This window comes from Lygodium microphyllum, chromosome 28, assembly GCF_053477565.2.
Source record: "Lygodium microphyllum isolate KBCC chromosome 28, Lygodium_microphyllum_v1.1.10, whole genome shotgun sequence".
NCBI classification, from domain to species: domain Eukaryota; kingdom Viridiplantae; phylum Streptophyta; class Polypodiopsida; order Schizaeales; family Lygodiaceae; genus Lygodium; species Lygodium microphyllum.
Window position 1 is genome coordinate 33,338,374 of NC_141162.1, and position 8,492 is coordinate 33,346,865.

An 8,492-nucleotide genomic window follows, 5' to 3' on the forward strand; every position below is an offset into this window, starting at 1 on the left:
CTTCTTCTTCCTATGTGTCGTCTTCTTCTTGGTTTTCCTGATTGTCTTTTTACTAGTCTGTCCCTCCCCTTCTTCTTCTGTTTCAGTTCTGTCGGTGGACCAGGTCTTTGTCCTGGTGAGGAAGCGACCTCTCTGGCATTTCTCCTTCTCCCTCTTCCACCTCTTGTGCTTCCTTTATTTCCTCCTGGATGAGTGTAGCCAAGACTCCTCCATACCCAATGAAGGAGGCTTTGGAGGAGGCTTTCTTCCTTTCCGTAACTTTAGAAGCCGGAGATTCTCCTCCTGTTGGTGCACTTCCTAGGGCTAGTGCTTTGGCCGCTTGGTCAATTGTTTTCCGTATGTACCCATTCCAATCTACTTCGTCTAGGGTGTGGGCTGCTACATTCTCCAGCACTGTCATGCCAATTCGATGCATTAAGGAATTGTAACACTGGCTGGAGAAGAGCACACGCACCAACTTGGCCTGCAACCTGGCTTCTGTGTTAGGGATGTCTTGGATGCTTATGCCGTCATTCGTGAGCACCTCTTCCTTCTTCATTTTCAGCAAGGCATAAACATCCCTTTTTTGTTTCCTTTCTGTCCTTAGTACCAATCCCAAAGCCTTCTCCACCAAGGCTGGATCCAACCGGACTTGTACCTGCTTTGCACCCTCTCCTCGGCCCACTGTTACCATACCACCTTCTTGGTCTGGGTTGTATGTTTTGAGAAATTCTACACACTTTAGGTGATCCGGCTCCTGCGAGAATTTTTCAATATACTTTGTGAAGTTGCATTGTTCCACCACCCTCCTGGCTGCTTCCTCCTTGGCCACCACAACTTCTATGTTCTGGATGGTTCGGAACTTGAGCTGGCCGAAGGCGCGGTTCTCTAGGTGGATGCGATACTGCTCCCTTGTGAATGGGAGTCGATGGGCGCGGTCTTGCTGCACATTTTATGCTCCTGCCATAATTTGTAACTTTCGTTAGCATTTTCCACATATCACTTCGCTGGTTATATGAGAATAAAAACTCTTGCATGAATTTCTTAGGAAGCCATTTTTCCATACTATATGGTTATGCTTTTCACTACCTTTACTTTACTGTATCCCCTTTTGATTCATTTTCCATCTGATTCCTTTCACCTTCACCACATACCCCCTCCCCTTTCGTCTTAGAAAAGAATCCTTCCTAGGATTGGGGGTCAAAAAGTTAGGGGCTTTGGCCTGTTGGGGTAGGAGTTACTTGTGAAGGAGCCAAGTGTAGAAATTTGGATTGTATTCCAATTGAGCGGCGCGGTCCAGATCAAAGGGTCAAATTCCTATGTGTGTGACGTATGTGAGGACATCTGTGAGGAAGTCACCAGAGTCGACTCGACTTGCGATTTAGAGCTCTTCCTTTGTTAAGAGGCGGTCAAGATAGGGATGCTCCTTGATATGCTCGTCCATGGGTCAGCCCCGAAGAGTGGTTAACACTCTATACGAGGTAGGCGCGACGTAGGTGGGATCATACTCTGCCGTTTTGATGGCTCGGCGTTGCTCGGCGTTGGTCATTATGCGACATCCATCAACCTCCCATTGCAACCTAAGAGCGTACCACTTCCTCAAGAAGGGTGATCTAGTATCAGCAAGGTGGGATAACCTTGCGATCTCTTGGTCAGTGATAGTAGAAGTGGTCCGTGGATCTTATGACGTGATGAGGCATTGCTTAATTGCTTGCTCTTTGGAGACCTTGCTACCGAGCAACTCAGCAGCAGAGCAAGTAGCTTGTGCAAAGGCGAATTCAAAAGTCTCCCAAGAGCAAGGCATATTGTGCACTTCCGTTGCAAAGGGTTCCGCTAAGAGACCCAAGTCCAAGCGGTCATAGCTGAGGGCTAGCGACACAAAGGTGGCATCGAGCCGTTTGATGCAGTCCACCACATCATCTCCGGTGTCCTCCGCAAGGTCAGCACGGCTAGCACTAGAAATGACTTCCGTTCATAGGAGGGCGTAAGGCCGACGGGTGGTTGAGGTTTGCTAGAACTAGAGGCTTTGACAGTACATAGTTGCGGTTGGGAGTCTCCTTGAGCATGCAACCGAGCTGTTTGTAAGGTGGGTGGGTTAGGGTCAGTTGCAGCAGCTGGGCTGTTGCAGTCAGCTTTGCTACGGAGAGTCGGGTTGAATTGGTCAGATGATGCCACCTGTGAGGGTGGCTATTGCTTAGGCCGAGAGGTTTGTGCGACTCTCTTGGGCTGAAGCGTAGATGAGTCGGATGGCTGGGGCTCTGGAGAGCACTGTAGCCTATGATCTTGAGGTGTTGGGGGACGTGAGTTGATCAAGCTTGAGGGTGGCGTATGACTAGTGCCTTTGACCGTGGGGGCCTTAGGGATCCACAGTGAGGCATTTCCCTCATAGTAGCCTTGTGCATGCAAGAGGGCTCTAGGGACCCATCTTTACTTAATCACGCAGCTCTTCCTGTGATTGCATCTTGGCCTTCTAGGTTTAGAGTTGTGGGTCTTATGTAGACAGGCGCGTCTAATCCTAGGCGGTTCTCGAGGCTGTTTAGGCACCCATTGAAGGCGAGGCTGTTGGGCCCTTGTTTTGGTTGCTGCCATCTACAGTTTATGGAAATCGGGGAGCGGCAGATGCGCACTATCCCCTCCTTAATCTTGCTTATGGATGTTTCAATCGGTGGCCCTGCGGATGGTGATGGTGTCACGCAGCCCTTGCTAAAAGCTGTGACAATGCGCACGTTGCCGATTGCTAGGTGGATACGCTGTGACTCATAATCAACATTGCAGTGAGTCTGCTTTTTGAAGGTTCGCCCGAGCAGTGACTCCATGCCTGTGTCTGTAGCACTCGGCAACATGTAAAACATCATTGGAACTGTCTCAGACTCGATAGAAACGGCGACCTTGCACTTCTCGAGAAGTGCGTAAGATTGAGTCCCATATGGGCTTAATTTGGCAGTTATGGGTTGAAGTAGTCATTTGCCAAGTTGGATCCAATGCTTGTGCATTAAGACATTGAAATCTGCTCCCTCATCGAGATCAAGGCGTTGAAAGCGCATGTTTGCTTGGCAATGACCATGACACGGAGGTAAGCGGGTTCTACAACTTCCTCATCATCATCATTGATTTCAATGATTGTGGCTGCTCCGGCGGTTCTAGCATTGGTGGCTCATGGAAAGGATGAGTGGGAGGGAAGTACTTCTTGACACGACTGCCATTGAAGAAGCCTATTCCTTCACCGTCTAGGGTCTCGAGCTCGACATTGCCAGTTCGGCTGATTGCCCGAACCTTGAAGGGTCCGAGACCTCTGAATTTCATCTTTTGCTTATGTCCTTTAACTGAGTAGAGGAGCACTAAGTTACCCTGCTCAATCTTGCACTACTTGACATGCTTGTCAAACCAGCTCTTGCGTCGGGCTTTCTCGCAGATAAACGCATGGGTGGCTAGAAGACGAGTCTCTGATAGGCGTTCCAGCTCGGCCAGGCGTTGTGTCCATGCTTCCTTCCCTTCCCATTATTCTTGGAGTGCTATTCTTAGGCTAGGGACGAAGAATTCTAATGGTAGAATTGCTTCAGTCCCATAGGTCAGCCTAAAGGGGGTTTGGCCGATAGCCATTTTATAAGCTGTGCGGTAGGCCCACAAGGCTGCCATCAACTTGTTGTCCCAGTCAGTTCGCGAGGCTGAGACTACTTTAGTCAGGACGTTGATAAGAATTTTGTTAGTTGATTCTGCCTGGCCATTAGCCTGAGGGTAGTATGGTGAGGATTTGCGATGAATGATAAGAAAGGTGGATAGGAGATGTGCTATCACTTCATTGATGAAGTGTGTGCCTTGGTCGCTAACCAGTTTGATGGGGCAACCGAAGCGCGAGATCACTTGCTCCCATAAGAACTTGGCGGTCATCCTAGCGTCGTTTTTTCGTGTGGCTCTTGCCTGTGCCCATTTTGTGAGATATTTCGTGGCCACCACGATGTACTTGGCTTGTGAGTACTGCGCCGCAGGACTGATGGGTCCTATGAAGTCAATTCCCCATTTTTCAAAGGGTTGTCGAGCAATGATTGGGGTCAACTCCATTTGATCTTTACGAATCGGGACTTTTGTTCGTTGGCACTCGTCATAGTGCTTGATGAATCGCGTGGTGTTGCGAAAAAGCGTGGGCCACCATAGTTGAGATTGTAGCACCTTCCATGCTGTTGTGTCTCCGCCGCTGAAGTGTCCTCCCGCGATGCCACTGTGCACCTCCGAGAGCACATCGTGCATCTCATGCTCACACATTCACCTACGTAGCAATCCGTCTTGCCCCAGCCTATAGAGTTGGTCTGCAATCAGTTGGTAGGGCTGAATCTTTAGGATCAAGTGCTTAAGTCGTGCCTTTTCTATTGGTCATTCAAGTAGTCGGTTCTCGAGCACTTGGACTATGTTGTCTGCCCAATATGGCATTAGATCAGCCTTAAATAGATCTCTCTCGCTGGACAGGTGGAATAAGTGGGCGTCAGATAACTCGTCAATGATGCCCTATCCAACGGCTTCTCCTGTGGGTATGTGGGACATGTGATCAGCCATGTAATGTTGTTTCCCCTTTCGTACCACCACGGAGAAATCGAACTCTAGGAGTAGGAGGAGACATCGAGCTATACACCTTGTAGCACAAGGTTTGTTCACTAAGTAGAGCAGGGCTTGATGGTCCATGAAGAAGATGAAAGGTGTGGCCAATAGATAATGCCGGAACTTCTTCACGGCGAACACCATGGCTAATCCCTCCCTTTCTGTTGTCAAATAATTCATCTCCATCTCAGTGAGTTGTCTGCTAGCAAAGCTCACCGGGTAATCTAAGTTATGCTCACCAGGTTGGCACAACACTGCCCCCACAGCAAACTTAGAAGCATCGATGTGCACGTGGAAGGTAATGGTCCAATCTAGGACTCGTAGAATTGGTGCTGTTGTTAGAGCCTTTTTCAATTCTTCATATGCCCATTGGCATGCCTCGGTCCACTCGAAGACAATCAGCAGTTTGTACAATGGTCTGGCGATTAGCGCGTAATTCAATACAAATCGCCGATAGTATCCTGTATGGCCTAAAAATCATTGAACTCCCTTATAATTAATTGGGGGTGGAAGGTCAACAATAACCTTGACCTTCGAGAAGTCAGTGGCAATGCCGTTCTTCGACACCACGTGTCCTAAGATGCATCCGTGCTTCACCCAAAACTGACACTTCAAGGGGTTCAAGGAGAGACGATATAAGCGGCACCGTTCAAAGACTGCGCGGAGTTTGTCTAAGTGTTCGATCCAAGTCAAATGGACACACAGATCGTCGACAAAGACCTCTAACTCCTTGCGAAGCATGTCCTTAAAGATGGTGCACATGAGATGTTGAAAGGTGGCCGGGGCATTGGTCAACCCAAAGGGCATGACTATGTATGCAAAGACGCCCCACTTAGTGGCAAAGGCGGTCTTGTGCCTGTCTGCAAGATGCACTTGCACCTGGTTGTACCCTGAGAAGCCATCGAGAAAACTGTAGGCTTCCTTGCCTGCCACCCTCTCAAGCATGTGCTCGATGTACGGCAAGGGATAGTTGTCTCTCTTCATAGCAGCGTTCACCTTCTTGTAATTGATGCAAACTCAAATTTTGCTATTCTTCTTCATCACAATGACTATGGGTGATACCCAGTCTATGTGCTCAATTTCGTAAATGAATCCATCTCTCATCAGCTTGTCAATTTCCTCTTTGACAGCATGAGCATGTTTTGGATTCATGGGGTACGGTCGCTGCTTGACCGGCATTGCATCCGACGTCATGGGTATGTTGTGAGTCACAACACTCAGATCTACCCCCCGTAGCTCTTCTAAGGACCAGGCAAATACGTCTTTGTACTCCCGCAAGAGAGCCACAAGACTCAACTCTTCTTTACTAGTTAAGTCATTGGCAATGAACACTGGTCGGGGTGTCTCCCCTTCCAGGGCTAGGTTTACCTCCTTGACCTTGGCTGGTCCTTCGATTGGTTCGCTCGTCTGCCCTTGATACTTGGCACCTAATAGGACCATTACCCTATCCCCTTTTTTGAATTTAGTGAAGCGTTTAGGGAGGTCCTGCGATTTTTGCTATTCTTCTGATCATGTATCCCTGGGGTGCTTTGCCTTATCCTGCCTTAACCGTCTGCGCCTTAGGTGGACGGGTAAGTCCCCCTTGGTGCGTCGGGTCATGGGCGGCCTAGGGATCTCTGGGTCACTATCCGAAGTAACTTCCGATTCAGAGTCAAACCCTCCATCTTCGCTAGAAGAGGTGGTCTCCCCTGGTGGCCGCAGTTCAGATGGCGATTCGGTTCTAAGTAGTGATGTCGTTCCTGGTTGGACTAGGCCTGCTTGCTCAAGGTCTATGGCTCCTATGCATTCCAACCATGCACGATCACATTTCATGCTCATGACTCCTTGCTCCATTCTAAGGGCCTGCCTTTTTCTGCGGCTTGGCGTCTGCTCGTATCTGCTCAATTTCTCGTCCTTTAGTGTCGTATTCTATGGTATCCACTTCACCCTCGCTCTCATCACTGAAGGATTGGCAGTCTTCGTATTCATCGCACGAATCTTTGTCATTTGACTGCTTATCGTCTCCTAGGGCTTGGTCCTACCCTGCGCTTCAATTGTTTGTCTATATCTTGGGTCCTCTCCTATTGGTGGGTTCCTTGAGTGATTTATCTGAGTGAGTTCCTTTGATTATTGAATACAAACCTCAATTTATGGTCACTCAGTGAGTGTGATGTTTCTCGGGCACTTGTGCCCAATCAGGCTTTCAGCTTTCTTAAGTGTACTTCAAGTGCAAAAATTCCATGTGAGTGTAGCGACCAATTTCTTAACGTCCTACACCCTATTGCTTGTTCGGGCCTGATAGGCTTACAGGTCCATTTTCTGGCCGTTTAGTCAGGGTTTAGGGTTTCCTTGTATGTTGCCTTGTTTGCTTCCGGTCGATCAGGTTTTACGGTTCAATGGCTCGCGTCCAAGTCTTTGGGTCGCGCAACTGTCCACTTCTAGCTGTTAAGTGGTTGCGCACTACAATTTCTCTTATCACGTGTGCCAGAATCAAGTTCTGGGCACCTGAAGGGTTTCGACAGGTTACGCTAATGCGTATTTTCTGGGTCGGGTCAAATTTCTAACAGATTTGACAAAAAATTGCACTCGGACCAACTGGTCCGAATTGCAGGGTCTGAGTGGGTCACTCTAACGGGTCGAGGCACGGGGTCGAGGGCCGAATTTCCAGATTTGACTTTGACGATTTTTATTCGGACGGGTCGAATGGCGGGTTCGGACAGGGTAATTCAGATGGGCCAAATGGCGCTTGGCCGAGGGCTGAATCTGAGACTCGGACGGCGGGCCGAGGCCGAATGTGCCACATGGCAATGAGCTTTGACTCGGACGGTCGAGTGGGTTGACTGGGACAGTTGCCTCGGAGTCCGAGGGCCAAGTAGGGTTTGGCCAAACGGGCCGAGTGACAAAGGCCGAGGGCCGATTCTGGGACTCAGCCTAGGAGAGGCCACTCAAACGGGCTGAACGCGGCGCACGTAACCCATGTGAATGCGATTTCGATCGTTTCACCCAATGCAGGCCGGCGCCATGGTCATGCACTTCCAGATCCTATCTAGGGAAGTAGAGGGAGAGGTTTGTATACCTGAACGGGCCGGTAAGTGCGTCAGTGATGCGATCGAATCAGCACGGGCTGGAGCTCTTTATCTCTCTCTCTCTCTCTCTCTCTCACTGAAATGACACAAATGAGCTCTCTTTTGGCCTCCTGGCTCTTATATGCCTTCCCAAATGTGGCGTTGACTTAGGCCTCATTAGTGAGCATTTTGCACATTTTGCACGATTTTTTCCTTGTTTTGCCTTGTTTTGAAATGAAACAGTAAACCCTACCCTTTTCCGGTTCGATTTCCTAACTCTAACCTACACTAAATGCAACAAAGATCAAAGGCACAAAACTGAAATAGATTCTCCATGCTTTCCAATCATCAAACAACCAAAATATCCCAAAATACTTACTTGTTTTGAAGATTAAAAACACCCAACTTCCTACCTATCTCAAGCTCCGTTTCAGGGATGAATACCCTACTTCGATGCTCGATATGAGGCGCGCAAGTGCTCAAGCTTGAATCCGTCGGTCCCGGCAACGGAACCAAAATGTGGGAGCTCTCGCTCAACCGCCAAGTCCCACGGACCGCTTATTCTTTCAAGCCCTCAAGCGAGCTCTAATGGCTATCTCTCACCTAGCCGACGCGCTGTCGATCCTACGAGTGTAGTGAGCTTACCTTGATGCTCGATCGAGTACCCTCCTCTCTCTTGCACTCCGATAGCTCCATGATTCTTGATGCTAGCTCAAGCATCCTCAAGCCTCCTCCATCTTCAAGCTCCATCCTCCATAGCCGCGCTTGCAAGAGAAGAGAAGAGAAGAGAAGAGAAGAGAAGAGAAGAAGAGGAGATGGTGAAGAGCTTCACCCTCTTGATCCCTCACTTCCACACACACTCACTCCCTCACACTCTCA